The following is a 17055-nucleotide window of genomic DNA, read 5'->3' as shown; positions in this document are numbered from 1 at the left end:
GTTGTTGTTGCTGTTGTTATTGGTATTGTAGGCAAAATACCCAAGGATCCAAAGGAAACTAAACCCTCTGGGTTCAAGAAGTGTGAGAAGTGTAACCAGAAGATGTCATTGACGGATGGTCACACCTTTAATGTGTACTGCCTTGGTGCAGTCCATTTACAGGAATTGTGTGCCATTTGCCATTCATTCAGTAACAGAGTGTTACTTGAGAGGAAAAATAAGCTGATACTGAGAGGTTTAGTAAAGTCCCCCTTCGCAGAGGCAGTTGAAGAAGGTCAGGGTACCTCTAAATTGCCAAAATACCTGTCTTCCAGATCTGAGAAGTTAGGAAAAAAATCATCTTCTGTTAGTGCTCATTCGAAGCTAACAAAAAAATTAGCAAAAGAGTCATCCTTGGACCTAAGGTCTGCTGGGCCCAAAAAACCTTCTTCCTCAGCTCCTCCAGTGGTTTTGGTGCCAGTGGAATTTCATTTATGGTCCTGGTCCCCAGAATTGGAGCCAGTTTCTCCAACTTTGAGATCACACTTACTTTAACCCATTAGATCTTCTACTCCCTCTTCTCGATTTTCCAGGAGCCTTTCTGATGATGATGTGGATTGTGTGGTGCAGAGACTTTTAAGAACAGCGGTGCTGGCCTAACTTTTGTCAGCTCCAACCCAAAGGGATTCAGAACTGGCCAAGACTACCCCTCTTCCATCTATTCCTCCTCCTCCAATCCAATCAGGGACCCCAGAGCCGGAGTGTGTGGAGCTGATTGTAGTGGAACCATTGGACCCAAGACCTACACCAGGATCTTTGGGCCTGACTACTGCTTCGACATCCTCAGTTCCGTCCGAACTCAAGGAGTCTAGGAAGCTGATACTCTCTGGTTGGGTCTGGAAAGGAGAGTCAGATTGGATGGTTTTCAGATCCGAACTTACCTCTCAGGGCCTCAGCGAGGGTGAGCTCAACTCCTACATTGGCCTCGGAGCCAACCCCCTTGTTTCCGGGGGTGTCTTCTGGTTCTTTGGAATTAGGGGCTTCTTCGGATCAGGGGCAGGGGGCCTTCGAGGTGATGAGAAAAGTACTGTCTCCACAGATAGCTCCACTCTCAGCTGCATACATTTTTTCCCCCAAAGGCACCAGTATCTTTCTTGGCACCATTTTATCCACAGAGACATGGAGATCCTAAGCCTCAGGATGCCCCATTGGGTGAACCCCTCTCTTCCAAAACCTCTCCAGAATACCCTTCTGAAGAGGTCCCTCGGAAAAGACTATGCAAGATGAAGCATTTAGACACCCCAGAGGAGTCCATCACATCTGATACAGACCCTGATGAGTCAGAAGTCTCCCCACGGTCGCAATTTGAGGATGTCTCCTTCGCAGACATCCTGGAGATTCTTAAACAGAGAGGCAGCAGGAAGTCCATCAACCCTTCTTAGGAGGAGTCTGTATACCTGAAGGCTTTTAGGTCTCGCCCTTCTGCCACTTTGGTGTCTTTGCCTTTCCATTAACTCATGGACCTAGTTTGTCGAAATGCATGAGAGTCTCCAGATTCAGTGGAGCCTGTTCCCCAGAGGCCAAACAAATTCATTACTTCCCCCATGGATAAGACTTTTCTCACAAAAGGTGGCCCAGTAGATGCTATGGTGATGGTGGCGGCGGCAGCCACCAAGAAGGAACTTTCGAAGACGTCCTTGTCTGTCCATCCACCAAACAAAGAGTCTCATACGATGGACAGATATGGAAAGCGCATGTTTTCTTCAACGACTTTTGCACTCAGATCGCTGAATTATCTCACTCACTTTACTAGGCTTCAGAGGGATCTCCTGAAAGAGCTAGGAGATACCCTCCAACATTCAGTGTCTGAAGGGGTTTCAGAGAAGGTCTCCTCTCAGCTCTCCACCTTAAATGCAGTGGTCAACTCCTCAGTGAGACTCATTTTGTATGCAGCGGATGAAGCGAGTAGGTCAGCAAGTTCAGGAATTTCCCCTAAGGAGACACTCCTGGATGCACTTGTGTGATTTTGTGGAACCCCTTAAATCTTCCTTTGCGAACGCCCTTTTCGACGGCTTGTCCCTGTTCAGACCAAAAGTTAAAGACACACTAACCAGGTGTGAACAAGAAGGAAAAACTCTCTCTGCCGTAGGAGTCCATTTTCCCTACCTATTAGCCCTTATCTTAAGGATCAAAAGAGAGGAAAAATGTGGTTCTGAAAATCCCAGAGAGCTTTCCAGGACACACGTGGTGATTCTTCTACAAGGGGCAGAGGGGGAAGCAGTAATGGAAGACGCCAGCCACGCAGCAGAGGCAGTCTGCAAAATCAGGGTGAGAGGGAATTTTTCCTTGGTAAGCCCTTTCAGCGCTCCTGAAAGGAGGCCCGTTTGTCTGTCTCTGGAGGCATTCGGGAGTCACTTATCTTTGTACCCAGAAGCCTGGCTAAAAATAACAAAAGACAAATGGGTGCAAAGCATTGTATCCGGAGGTTACTCCATACCATTTTCTTTCCCCGTCCCAAACATAAAAAACATTGCAGGTTTCACCCAGTCAAAGGGAACAGGCAACCTTAGGAATACAAAAGTAGCTAGAAAAAAAGAGTCATCCAGACAGTCCCCACAGACCAAATAGGACCTGGAACTTACTCAAGGATCTTTTTAGTTCCAAAGGATCTTTTTCGTTCCAAAGAAAACGGAGAACTTGAGACCCATACTGGATCTCAGCAGACTAAACAAGTCAGTAAGAAAGTCGAAGTTCCAGATGGTAACACTGCAGTCAATACTCCCTTTTCTGGGACAAGATGATTGGATGTGCTGTATAGACCTCCAGGATGCTTACTACCACATAAAGATGGATAGGCGATCCAGGAGTCATCTGCGCTTTTGGCTGGGAGCCAGCCACTACCAGTTTCGAGCTCTGCCCTTTGGTCTCACTGCAGCCAGAGTGTTCACCAAGTGTATGGCAGTAGTTATGGCTCACTTGAGATGCCTAGGATTCTGAGTGTTTCCGTACCTAGATGACTGGCTCCTAACTGCCACTACCGAGCATCTGCTATCCAAAGTGAGAGACACCACTTTACACCTCTGCTGTCATGTGGGAATCACAGTAAAGTACGAGAAATCTACTTTGTTGCCATCTCAGCATATTGTCTTTGCAGGGGCAGATCTATACATAAAAAATATGATGGCAAAACTCCCCTCTGAAAGGGTTCATGTCTTATGATCTCAAGTCCTAAACCTTCTTTCCAAAAGAAAAGTGCAGGCAAGAACAATTCTCAAAGTGCTGGGAACCATGGCAGCTACAATTATCCATTGGCACACCTGCACATGCGAATACTTCAGTGGCTACTATTCACTCAGTGGTCCATGCAGGAACTACCCATGTCCCACCACATTTTGATAAAGGAATCTTGCAAGAAAGACCTTCATTGGTGGTTTTACTCCACTCATGTAACATTATGTCTTCCCTTTCTGGCCCCCCCAACCCTTAGCCACAGTGACCATGGGCACTTCCCAGATAGGATGGGGGGGCATTATCTGGGAAGGACAGTTCAAGGCACTTGGCAGGGCCATGAGGTCCATCTGCACATCAATATTCTAGAGATGAGAGTGGTGCTGATAATGTTGCAAGCATTCCAGGACTCTCTTCCGCTAGGAACTTTTGCAATACAGACAGACAACATGTCAGTTGTATGGTACATAAACAAACAAGAAGGAACCAGATCTTACCCCCTTTGTCAGGAGGCCCTGAGAGTATGGCACTGGGCAACATCCTCCCAACGCTTTCTGATAGCAATGCACATCCCGGAGAAATCCAGCATGATTGCAGACAAACTCAGTATAACGATTCTGATGCCTCACGAGTGGTCCCTAAAACAGAAAGTAGTGGAAGTGATCTTCTGTAAGTGGGGCCAGCCTTGCTGCGACCTTTTTGCCATGTCCATGAATGTCAAATGCAGCAGCTACTTTGTCCTGATCCCCACTCTGGGGGAGTCACCAAGGGATGCACTTGTTCACAATTGGCCCTCGGGTATCCTCTATGCCTTTCCTCCCTTTCCCTTGATTCCAAAGGTTCATCAGAAAGCCAGTCTCTTGGGAAGGAACTTAATACTTATTGCCCCATACTGCCCTTGTCAAATCTGGTTCCCCTTCCTGTGGCCTCACTTTCAGGAGGAACCATGGATTCTGGACCAGTTCCAGACCTCCTGACCCATGCATTAGGAATGCTCCACCCCTCCCTCCATACGCTCAAGTTGACAGCTTGGCTGCTCCAATTCCAACCATAGCCAGGCTCCCTAACCATTCCATGTCAGTAAAGCATATTTTGATGTCGTCCCACAAAGCTTCGACAAGGCGGTTGTATGAAAGCAAATGGAAAAGATTCTCTTCATGAGCCTTGGATAACCACATTGACCCCTTCTCTGCCCCAATAGCTTCTATTCTTGAATTCCTGGCAAAACTGTTTAATGAAGGGGCAGCTGCAGCTACTATTCGAGTCCAACTGGCTGCCATATCTAATTTTCATTTGGGAGAATCAGGCCCTAACGTCATGTCACTCAGACTTTGCAAGACTTTTCTCAAAGGTGCTCTTCTTTTAAGACCACCAATTAAGGCCCCTCCACCGCCATGGGACTTGACTTTTGTTTTGTCATGTTTGATCCTCCCCCCTTTCGAGCTGGCATCATCCTGCAACCTCAGACATCTTACTTGGAAAATCATTCTGTTGATAGCTGTTACCTCTACAAGAAGAGTTTCAGAGCTGAAAGCACTGTCCATAAAGCCTCCCTACATGCTTTTCCATAAAGACACGGTATCGCTATGAACTAACCCATACTTCATACCCAAAGTATGTTCAGAGTTTAACATCAATCAGTCCATAGATTTATCTGTTTTTTTCCCTAATTATGGCAACAAAACGGAATATATGCTCCACCAACATGATATACATAGGCAATTACATTTCTGCTTGCATAGAACAAGGGATTTCAGAAAATCAGACCAGTTATTTGTATCTTTCTCAAACTCAAAAAAAGGAGTTCCTGTGTCAAAAGTCACTCTTTCAAAGTGGCTTTCAGATTGTATTACCTTTATTTACCAATCAAAAGACAAAGACCTTTCTCATAAAGTGAAAGGTCAGTCTACTAGATCCAATGCAACCTCTTCTGCCTTTAGAGCAAGATTACTTATTGACACCATTTGCACTTCAGCAACATGGGCAAAGCCTCATACCTTTATCGCTCATTGCAAAGTGGATTTGGCCTCCAGGAACAGGGCCTCCTTTGGGTCCACTGTTTTGAATAATATCCTCCCTTGAGCAACCCGAGAAAGATGGTGCTAGGAATGCTGTCCCAACCAGTAAAGAATGAAGGCGAGATAGGACAACATCACATAAAGACGTTATGTACTCACCATAATGTTCCATGTGTGTTGTCCATCTCTGTTATGGTGAGGACATAACTTCTTTTTAATGCTCTTAGCATTAACAACCATCAGAGATACATCAAATGTTGCTATCTGTGAACTATTAAATTTTTAACCTGGCAAAAATCCTGCCTAAAATTCTCTTCCCTGATCTTGACAAATGCACGCCATCCTGTCTGAAGACATGTGCCCAAAACTAGGTCTGGATGTTCTACACATTTCCATTTTTTTAAAACAGGACATTTTTTCAATGTAGGTATTTACCCAAAAAATATTTTCATTCACAGTTACCTGACTGTCCTTTCTATAGGTGATTTGTGAAAAATACGTCCTAACACCAGTACAAGCTGTACTATCTAAGACAGCTATTAGTTCCCCACTAACTGTCAGAAAATCCTTGCAGGTGACATAATTTGTACCAGCATGAATAAAAACTGATCCATACTTCCTTACATTAAGGCGTTCCAAGGCTTGTCTCATATCTTCTATTTTTGCTCCTGGAAAGCATAACACTAGTCAATATTCATTATCTTCTCTGCAAATATAAGTATCAGTTCCTCTAATAATTGAACTTGAATTAAAAGAATATCTTTGCTGGCCATCTCTGAGGAATCTTCAGGTTCTAATACAGTAATATATGCTCTATCAATTGTTATGAAGAATAGATTTTCATCACCATTAGTCTTATTAATCCCACTGTTTCCATTGTATATTAAAGTCTCATCCAACTGGTATTGTAAATCCATAGCTTGAGCCATGTAGTCAACATCTGTCTTTCTCTTCATTTTTCTTACAGTAATGTTCTTCAGTCCTTCCACATTCAATTATGATTTCTTCCTTTTCACCTGCCCCTTGCCTCTCTTTTTCTACCTTCTCTATTGGAAAAATTAGGCATGACTCATTTGGACATTACAGACCTCATGTTGACTGCTTGGTTTCTCCAGTTCCACTGATTGTTTAACAGCCCAGGCTCTCCTCCCCGGTATGTCACATTCTGTTGTCTTCCCATAAGGCCTGTACTAGAAAGACTTACAAGAGTTAATGGAAAAGATTTGTGTTCTGGTCCCTTAGCAAAGATCTGGACCCATTTTCCTGGCCTGTGTCAGTGATCCTTGAGTTTTTAGCTTCAATCTTTAATGAAGGAGATAGTTTCTCAACTATTAAAGTCCAATTGGCTGCCATCACTAATTTCCACATGGGCAAAAATAACTCTATGTTAGCCTCTTTTAAATTATGCAAGGCTTTTCTGAAGGGAGCCTTTTTTGCTTAGACCTCCAGTATAAGATCCTACTACTCCTTGGGATTTAAAGATATTTAAAAATAGTAGAAGTGCCACTGCGAATAGATTCCTATTGCACCAACATATATATCCAGAAACAAATACAAAAGTGCAAGGGACAAGCACGGCAGATATAAAAGCCCAATTTTATTAACTGGTAAGTGCTTTCACACCGAGATTATATTCCTAAGAACTCTGAGATGCCATGTACTCGATTTGATAAATTGTTACATATTGAAAGGAATCTGTTGCTTGTATATGAGTTGCCAGTGGAGAACATAGGCTCTGAGCAAATTCAGTATGATGCACATAATTTTCAGAAACTGTTGCACGATTTTGAGAATGACTATCTTAAATACAAGTGCCTACAATGGCAAAGGTTACATTTTGTGGCTTGTATTCCTCATAAGTTAATTTCAAGAGGCCTTAGGATTTTAAAGATGCCAACGTTTGCCGATGCTTATCCTGAACTTTTGAAGCATTGGCAGAAGATTAATATGGAGACAAGTTTTAGCTATCTAACTTTGCTAATTGATTACTTTAAACCTGTGGAGCAATCTCTATTGAGTGATATCAGTAAGAAATATTCTCAGCTGAGGAATGAATTTCCGGCTGCTGTCTTTGATAAAGCTATCAGTGAGGTGTTTGATAACACTTCTCTATTTGAACATCGTGTGATAGCCTTAAAAAAGAAGAAATTAGAAAGAGAATTGCATGACTTTGCTAACGGACATGTTTTACATGGCCGCGTTTTAATAATGTAACATTGTCACCCTCTGAACAAGAACTATCTTCGAATGAAGCTCCTGTTCAAACATCAACTATGAACAATGTATCAGCTACGAATAACGTTAACAGTTAACATCCTTAACCTAATACTTCCGTAACACTGAATATAAAGCCATTAGTTGTTCAGACAAAAGAGCCAATTTCTTCTAGCTCTCAACAGGTTTTTTCCTCACCTCCCCTCCCGATTCGAAAAATAATTACTACTAGGAAGAATCGTTCCATGACTCATGAGAGGAAGTGGAGACTGCCTTCAGTCGATCGGAGCTCTAATTGGGACACCAAGCAAATGTGGGAAGCAAGGAACTTAGTAAATATCAAATATCAATATTGGGGCGAGGTCTATCTTTTATTCCAGCCTCCGGAACTGATTATACTGCTGCTATTCTTGATATGAAAATATTTGCACGCAGTGTTATGTTAAAGTGCTTGTTTAAAGATGAATGTACTGATAATCATTTTTAAAGACCTAGCACTTACACACCGGCAATGAGTCCTGCAATTGAAACTTTTTGCAATATCTGTAAACCTGATTTAATTGAATCATTTAATTCACAATATAAAGATAAAAAAAAATCTGTAATTTAAATTGGGATATCAAGCTTTGAGACACTTACAGTATGACACAATCATGATCAGCCCAGATGAGAAAGTTGGTGGCATAGTTATCATGGACTTGTGCTTCTATGTAAGAGAGATGTATAAAATGTTGAATGATGAAGCAGTTTATGCTGTAATTTCTTTGCTTGATATAGATTTATTGTGTAGTCATGTACATAAACCCTTGTATAATTGTTTTTTAAGTGATATAATTTCTATAGATTTGTTTAATTATTTTTCTGTCAAGTTTCCCACAGTACCTATGTTATATGGCCAGCCGAAAATATATAAAGATGTCGAAAAACCTCCTGTGAGACCAATAGTTTCAGGTCAAGGCTGGCTAACAGAGCCTTTGTCTGTCTAGGTCTAAAGAAATTTAAAACCCATTTTAGATCTCTCTTCTAATGTTCTTCATGATACTAAGCAATTTTTAAAAGATCTATATGCCCACGTGACTACTATGCGAGACTCTACTTGTCTTAATTGTGTAATGGTATCTTTAGAGGTACAGTCATTATTTACAGTCATTCCACATACTCAGGGCATTTCTGCGGTTAAGTCTTACTTAACTTGTCGGAGTCAGTATCATATCAAAAAGAGTTTATTAATATGCTCTTGGAGCATATTTTAGGAAATAATGTCTTCCTATTTATTGGCACTTATTATCTTCAAAAACAGGGTGTAGCTATGGGCACTCCTTGTGCCAATAGTTGCGCCATTATAGCTTTAGCAAATTGGGAAGAAGAGTTCGTTTTAAGTAATAATGTATTTGTTGAGTGTATAGGCTTTTATCTCAGATTTCTTGCAATTTATTTTTGTTATGGATGGGTACTTCAGAGTCCTTGGATAATTTTATATTTTTTTTACATCAGATAACTAATTTTCTAAGTTTTGCATATCAATATTCACTTTCAAACATAGACTTTTTGGATGTTACAATTCTCAATGGTGAATTCAGCACAGCTTTACATAGAAAGAGCTGCAGGAGAAATAATATTCTTCCTAGAGATAGCATGCATCCGTCCCATGTGTATACAAATATTTTGAAGGGACAAGCAATGTGTAGCTCTAGATTGAATGCAGATGATCAAAAGTTTATGCATGATATTACCGACTTTCAGAATGAATTACTGGACCATAATTATAGACCTGTGAAAGTAAAAACAATGATTAATGATGCTGTCACTTTAAGAAGTAGCAGGGCAAGGCCATACTTTTCAGGTTTGGAAACTCCAAGCCGTTCTACTTCTAATACATTGCAACATAATTCAGTAGTATCTTTTGGCTTACAGTATTCAAATGATATTGACAGGGTTTGTCGGATTATCAAAAATAATTGGTTTATTTTGAAGTCCCATAAATTACACGAATACCAGGCCATATAAAATCCAAGTGTCTTTTATTACAGTAACCAGATTGAGCACTTTCGGCTACAACATATAGCAAAAGCACTTAATCTGGTTACTGTAATAAAAGACACTTGGATTTTATACGGCCTGGTATTCGTGTAATTTATGGTGTTTTAAACTATCCTGGGTGATTGGACATTTGCATTTATTTTGAGGTCCGATCAGCAGCTTAAGGACGTGGTAGGTGATTATCCGCATTTCTATTTTAAAGATAAGAAAAATTTGAAAAGATTGCTGTGTTATAATGCTAATGATTTGTCACGCATATTACAGCAAAATGGTGCTAATCCATGTGGAGCTTATATCTGCCATGTTCTAAATGCTAACAACAATTTTATCCATCCGATAAAAATAAGAACTTTGAATTTAAAAATGCTACTTGTTCTACTAGAAATGTCATATATTTAGCTGTATGTAAACTCTGCTGTTCATTCTATGTTGGGAAGATGAATCGTTCTCTAAGATATCAAGTTAGAGAACATTTAGCTGTGATACATAAGAGAGACCCAGATAGAAGTGCTTCAGCTAAGCACATAATTGAATACGGTGAAGCTCATGCTTTTAGTTTTAGAGTTATAAAATGTCTAAGTGAAAATTTACGCTTGGGTGATTTTAAAAATATCACAGAACAACATGAACTTAGGTGGCTAATGAAGCTACACACTGATCGAGTTCCCTGCTTAAATAAAGTAGCCTCAATTAAACCTTATCTGAAAGCACATTCACTTAGATAATATCATTTTGGTTAAATATGTGATTTTTAAGCATGTATGTTTTTTTATATATTAAGAATTATAAAATGTTTTATAGCGAAAAACCTTTTCTTGACATATACTTAATTATTTCTTGGTAAAGATAATAGGTATTTTGAGATAGTCATGTGATATGTGTTTAACCTTAGATGTTAAGTTGTCTATCTCGCCTTCATTCTTGCTGGATGGGTTCGGAGCCGATCCTCGGCTCCGACTCGGCCAATACTAAAGCTCGAGAGCTAATTCCACCGGCTCGAGGCTCCCCTATATCCCACAATGCTAGGCGGTAACTACTCAGATCTCGTTTGCCGCTTAGCTGACGAGGTGCTTTTCTACCGGCTCTGGCAGGTTAGTGAAAAATTATTCTATTTTCACAATCTTTAGACCCCTATTACTTTCTTAATTTTTAGTTTTAATTGTCTTTTTTCTTGAATCGATTCACCTCTCTTGCCCATAATCCCCCCCTTTATTACCCTTTAACTTTAGGCCTTAGGCCCCTTCCCCTCCTTCTCCTAGTCCTTCAGTGTGACTGGAATTTAAATTTTTCTTAAAGGCCTGTGTGTGTGTGTGTGTGTGTGTGTGTGTGTGTGTGTGTGTGTGTGTGTGTGTGTGTGTGTGTGTGTGTGTGTGTGTGAGTGTTTTTATTACTTAGGCCTTTACTATGTCTAAGGACTCCAAAGTCTCAGGCTTCAAGAAGTGTGACTCGTGCTGTCAGAAAATGTCTCTGACAGACGGTCACACTTCTTGTGTGTATTGCCTGGGACCTTTGCACCTGCAGGACTCATGTGCTGTGTGTCATGGTTTCAGCCCTAGAGTCCTGCAGGAACGCAAAAATAAATTGATTTTGCATGACTTATTAAAGCCTGAAGGTCCCCCGACCCAGTCTGTGTCGGGGAAGCCTTCTAAGACTTCCAGACAGTCGGCTCCGGCTTCAGAGCCGTCCTCTGGAAGCATCAAAATTGCTTCGACATCGGCTCCGGCTGGAGCCGATGTTTCCAAGCCTCATACTGTTACCTCGGCTCCGGCCGGAGCCGAGGCTGATAAGACTCAGTTGGCTCCGATACTCTTATCGGAGCAACCTGCGAGAAAGAGATCTAGGTCTCCCTCCATCGGCTCCGTTCACTCGGCACCAGGATCCCTCTTCTTCGAGCGGAGCCATAGATCGCATTCCTCACGGTCTTCCAGGCTATCTGACCACGATTTGCAAAGGGTAGTGAGTAGACTTCTCAAGTCTGAGGCGCTGGCCCAAATGCTTCATAGCCCGACTCATCAGTCGGCGGCTATTTCTGTCCCTCAATGTGTTCCTCCTCCGACTCCTTTGAGCTCGGAGCCGGGGCTCATCGGAGCCATGACTGTCGGCGCGTCGGATCCGATACCTTCCCTTTCGGCTCCGTCGTCTGCTCCAATCTGCTCTTTGGAGGGATCTCGGCGCCGAGCTTCCCTCGTCGGCTCCGAGGGGGCGAGTGGCATCGGACCCTTGTCCGACCCCGCTCTCCCTCTCGGTGCTTCGGCGCTGGAGAGTTCGGCTCTGACATCGGCCTCGGAGCCATCCCTGTCGGTGCCGAGGGGGGTCCTGGTCTCTTCAGAGTGGGTACCTCCGGCCTTGCCCGATAGGGGTGCCTTTGAGGTCATGCGGAGCATGCTAGAACCAGTGTCTGCCCCACAGTCGGCTCCGTCAGCCCCTCCATCATCAGTGCCTGTGGTGATTTCTACCCACCCCCTTGCTTCAGACCGCAGAGAGCCAACTCCTCAAGTTTCCCCATTGGGAATTTCCTCCTCTTCCGAGGTCTCTCCTGACCCGGTAGGAGAACCCCCTAGGAAGAGGCAGTGCAAGAGGAAGCACATAGACTCCCCTGAGTCTATCACCTCTGACACTGACTTAGAGGAATCTGAAGGTTCCCCTCGATCCCCCTCTGAGGATGTCTCCTTTGCTGACATCCTTGAGATCCTGAAACAGAAGGGGAACTGGCCAGCCCTTAACCCTTCAGAGGATGAGTCAGTGTACCTTGAGGCGTTCGGCTCTCGCCCTTCTACCTCCTGGGTGTCCCCTCCCTTTGACCCCCTTATGGAAGTGGTGGAAGGAAGGCCTGGACGGCTCCTGATTCAGTGGAACCCACCCCGAGGAGGCCGTCTAAGTTTATTACTGCCCCTAGAGATAAAGATTTTTTATCTAAAGGTGTCTCCGTCGGTGCCATGGTGGTGGCTGCGGCCACTAAGAAGGAGTTAGCCAATCCTTAGGTACATGTCCATCCTCCTAATAAGGAATCTAGGACCATGGACAGGTACGGTAAGCGGATGTTCTCATCAGCGACCTTTTCAATGCGGTCGCTGAATTACTTATGTCACTTCACTCGTCTCCAGAGAGATTTACTCAAGGATATGAGTGAAGAGGTAAAGGATTCAATAACTGAGGGGTTCCAAGACAGAATGAACTCCCAGTTGGCAACCCTGAACTCCATCGTTAACTCCTCCATGCGGCTTATCTCATATGCTGCGGATGGGGCGAGTAGAGCTGCAGGCACAGGCGTTGCCTTACGACGTCATGCCTGGATGCAGCTGTGCAACTTTGCGGACCCTTTCAAGGTGTCCTTCACCAATTCCCCCTTTGATGGCTCATCCTTGTTTGGCCCTCAGGTGAAGGATACATTGACTAGGTGCGAGGTGGAAGGTAAGACTCTCTCTGCCGTGGGAGTCCGTTTTTCTACCCCTTCTAGGCCTTATCCCAAAGGTCAGAGGGGAGGAAAAATGTGGTTCCGCAAACAAACCCAGGGAGTCTCATCTGACGTACAAGGTCGATTCCCCTCTAGAGGCAGAGGGGGGAATAACAATAGATGCCGCCCTAGAGGCAGAGGAGGTCTGCAAAACCAGGATAGCAGAGAAACTTTCTCTGATAAACCCTTTCAGCATCCCTGAGGAGCTGCCCGGCTGTCCACCTTCGGAGGCAGTCGGGGGAAGATTATCCCTGTACCCAAAAGCCTGGCTTTCCCTTACACAAGACAAATGGGTACAGTCGATCATATCCGAGGGTTACAAAATTCCCTTTATTCACATTCCATCCCAACCCAAAGGATCCCTTCCAGACGTTTCACCCAGTCTAAGGGAACAAGCAGCACTAGAAATTTCAAAGCTGCTATCAAAAAGAGCTATCCAATCAGTCCCAGCAGACCAACAAGGATCCGGAATCTACTCCAAATTCTTTTTGGTACAAAAAAAAACAGGGGACTGGAGACCATACTGGATCTCAGCAACTTAAACAAGTATGCCAGAAAAACAAAATTCCGGATGGTCACGCTACAGTCCATTCTACTCAGGACAATTGGATGTGCTCGATAGATCTTCAGGACGCGTACTACCATATCAAGATGAACAGACGCTCCAGGAGATTTCTCCGCTTCAGGCTGGGAGCCAGTCACTACCAGTTCAGAGCCCTGCCCTTTGGTCTCACTACAGCCCCCCGAGTGTTTACCAAATGCATGGCAGTGGTCGCGGCTCACTTGAGACGTCAAGGATTCCAGGTGTTTCCATATTTAGACGACTGGCTCCTTACTGCCACCACCAGACATCAACTACTTCTATCCAGAGACTTCACTATCCAAACTTGCCAAGCTCTAGGCATTTCAATAAATTTCAAAAAATCTGCCTTGTCGCCTTGTCAATCTATTACCTTTATAGGCACCACATTAGACACACTCAATCTTTCAGCCAGACTTACAGAGCAGAGAGTGTCAGACATCCGCAAACAAGTTTACCTTCTCTTACAATGCAACAAAGTCAAAGCCAGACTAGTTTTGAAGGTATTAGGACTCATGGCAGCAGCTATCCCCCTTCTCCCCTTAGCTCGCTTCCACATGAGGATCCTCTAATGGATGCTGTTTACTCAATGGTCCTTCCAACAGCTCCCGATGTCCCACACCATATTGATAACTCAATCATGCAAGAATCAACTGTCTTGGTGGATCACATCATCTCAGGTTCTCCAAGGAAGACCCTTCACTCACCCCCCCCCAGTCGCCACGTTGACAACAGACGCCTCCCTGATCGGGTGGGGGGGCATTATCAGGGCAGGACAGTCCAAGGCACGTGGCAACCTTTCGAGTGCCACTTGCACATAAATGTCTTAGAGATGAGAGCAGTGCTTTTAGCGTTGCAAGCCCTTCACGACTCTCTTCCCACAGGGACTATTGCAATTCAGACGGACAACATGTCCGTAGTGTGGTACATCAACAAACAAGGCGGAACCAGATCATACTCCTTATGTCGAGAGGCACTCAGACTTTGGCAATGGGCGATCTCCTCTCAGCGTTTTCTGGTAGCAATGCACATTCCCGGGAAGTCCAACATGATTGCAGACAAGTTGAGCAGGGCAATTCTCATGCCCCACGAGTGGTCTCTGAAGAAGTCAGTACTGGAAGAAGTGTTCCAGCGATGGGGCCAGCCTTGCTGCGATCTTTTTGCTACTCCCCAAAACAGCAAGTGTCACGACTTCTTCACTCTCTTCCCGTTACCAGGCCATCCCACCAGAGATGCTCTAGTCCACGATTGGCCTCGGGGACTTCTGTATGCCTTTCCCCCTTTTCCACTGATAACTCAACTAATTCAGAAAGCCATCGCCTTGAGAGTGACAATGATCCTCATTGCCCCTTACTGGCCTCGACAGATATGGTTTCCTTTCCTTCATCGTTACCTTTTGGAGCAGCCTTGGCATCTGGATCCAGTGCCAGATCTGTTGACCCACCAATCGGGCCAGCTGCACCAATCTCTTCATTCTCTCAACCTCACAGCGTGGTTTCTCCGATTCCGACCTTAGCCAGGCTTCCCTTAATATCTCGCTCGGTCTGAGATATCTTGATAGCCTCTCATAAATCTTCTACCCGGAAGATTTATAATAGCAAATGGAAACGCTTCTCCTTTTGGGCAACATCAAAAAATATAGATCCCTTCACTGCACCTATACAGTCTATTCTAGACTTTCTAGCAGAACTCTTTCATTTAGGCTCTTCTTCGTCTACCATTAGAGTTCAGTTGGCTGCTATATCTAATTATCATGTAGGTGTCTCGGAGTCTAGCATCATGGCTCACAAGCTCTGCAAAGCCTTTTTAAGGGGTGTTTTTCTTCTCAAGCCTCCAGTCAAAGATCCCCCGCCGCAATGGGACTTGAACTTGGTTCTGGCATCCTTAATTCTTCCCCCTTTCGACCAGCAGCTTCATGTTCTCTGAAGTTGCTTTCATGGAAGACACTTTTTCTAGTAGCCATAACTTCAGCGAGAAGGGTATCTGAACTCCATGCTCTGTGCAGTCGCCCTCCTTACTTAGTGTTTCACAACGATAGGGTATCCCTCCGTACTAATCCATCCTTTTTACCTTAGGTTTCCTCTCAAACAAACCTAAACCAAACTATTGATCTCCCCGTCTTTTTCCCTAACTATTCCAACAGGTCGGAACAAAAGCTACATTTTCTGGATGTTCACCGCCAACTTAGATATTATTTAGACAGAACTAAACAATTCAGGAAATCTGATCAGCTTTTTCTATCATATGCGGAAGGGAAATTGGGCCTTCCAGTTACTAAAGTTTCCCTTTCTAGATGGCTCACCTCTATAATTACCTTCATCTGTGAGATCAGGCATCAAAAACTACCTTCAAGACCTAGAGCTCATTCAACTAGGGCATTAGCTACATCCGTAGCTTTTCAGGACAGGCTGCCAATAGATTCCATTTGTGCAGCAGCCACTTGGGCTTCTCCTCATACCTTCATTTCACATTACAAATTGGACATGGTCTCCAGAAACCGTGCCAACTTTGGTTCCACTGTTCTCAAGAGTCTGTTCCGATAGGCCACCCGGGATAAGGTGCTAGGGACGCGGTCCCATCCAGCAAGAATGAAGGCGAGATAGACAACTTAACATTAAGAAGTTATGTACCTACCATAACGTTCCATGTTAGCTGTCTTCTTCTCGCCTTCTTTCTTGCGTCCCACCCTCCTTCCCCCAAGCCTGATCAGACCGATAGGAATTCATTTTGTGATCTTCCTCTGGAAGAGTTTCATTCCCACACGTACTACCACCTCTATTTCCCCTTTTGTTAGGTCTGGGATACCTTACACTCTGGTTTTTATAGAGGTGGGTTACCCTTCTCCATGCTATGGAGACTAGAATTGCTTGGTCTAGCTATCAAACGAGATCTGAGTAGTTACCGCCTAGCATTGTGGGATATAGGAGAGCCTCGAGCCGGTGGAATTAGCTCTCGAGCTTTAGTATTGGCCGAGTCGGAGCCGAGGATCGGCTCCGAACCCATCCAGCAAGAAAGAAGGCGAGAAGAAGACAACTAACATGGAACATTATGGTAGGTACATAACTTCTTATTTTTGTTGCTGATAGGCTAATGACACTAATAAGTTGATTGAATTGAATTGCATTCTTGTATTCAAGTCTATGTCTTATATTGTTGGTCTGATGAAGCATCAGTTCTCAGTGTGAAAGAGCTTACCAGTTAATAAAATTGGCTTTTATATCAGCCATGTTTCTCCTTTGCACTTTTGTATTTGTTTATGGATTTAAATATATTGCTTCAGACCTTAATGCAATCTCTGTTTGAACCTTCAGCCAAAGCAGACCTAAAATTTTTATCTTGAAAAACATTTTTCTAGTGGCTATTAAGTCAGCTAGAATAGTATCTAAACTAGGCTCTGTCTTCAAAACCTCCTTATCTAATTTTTCATAAAGACTGGGTATCATTGAGAGCTAAGCCATCCTTTTTGTCAAGGTAGCTTCTGAGTTCAATATTAACCAGGTCATTAATCTCCCAGATGTTCTTCGTTTTTCACTATTGCAGTC

General features: G+C 43.7%; 1 protein-coding gene across 2 annotated transcripts in view; it reads left to right on the top strand.

Moving 5' to 3' along the window:
- LOC122816772 (tetratricopeptide repeat protein 30A) overlaps nt 1–17055 on the top strand; it is a 2782581-nt gene that overhangs the window by 1866054 nt on the left and 899472 nt on the right. The gene's annotated exons all lie outside the window — the stretch shown is intronic.

Source organism: Protopterus annectens, chromosome 12.part0, assembly GCF_019279795.1.
Source record: "Protopterus annectens isolate FY-2018-M chromosome 12.part0, PAN1.0, whole genome shotgun sequence".
Taxonomy (NCBI): domain Eukaryota; kingdom Metazoa; phylum Chordata; order Ceratodontiformes; family Protopteridae; genus Protopterus; species Protopterus annectens.
The sequence above is the reverse complement of the archived record's forward strand: the minus strand, read 5'-3'. Positions and strand labels throughout refer to the sequence as shown.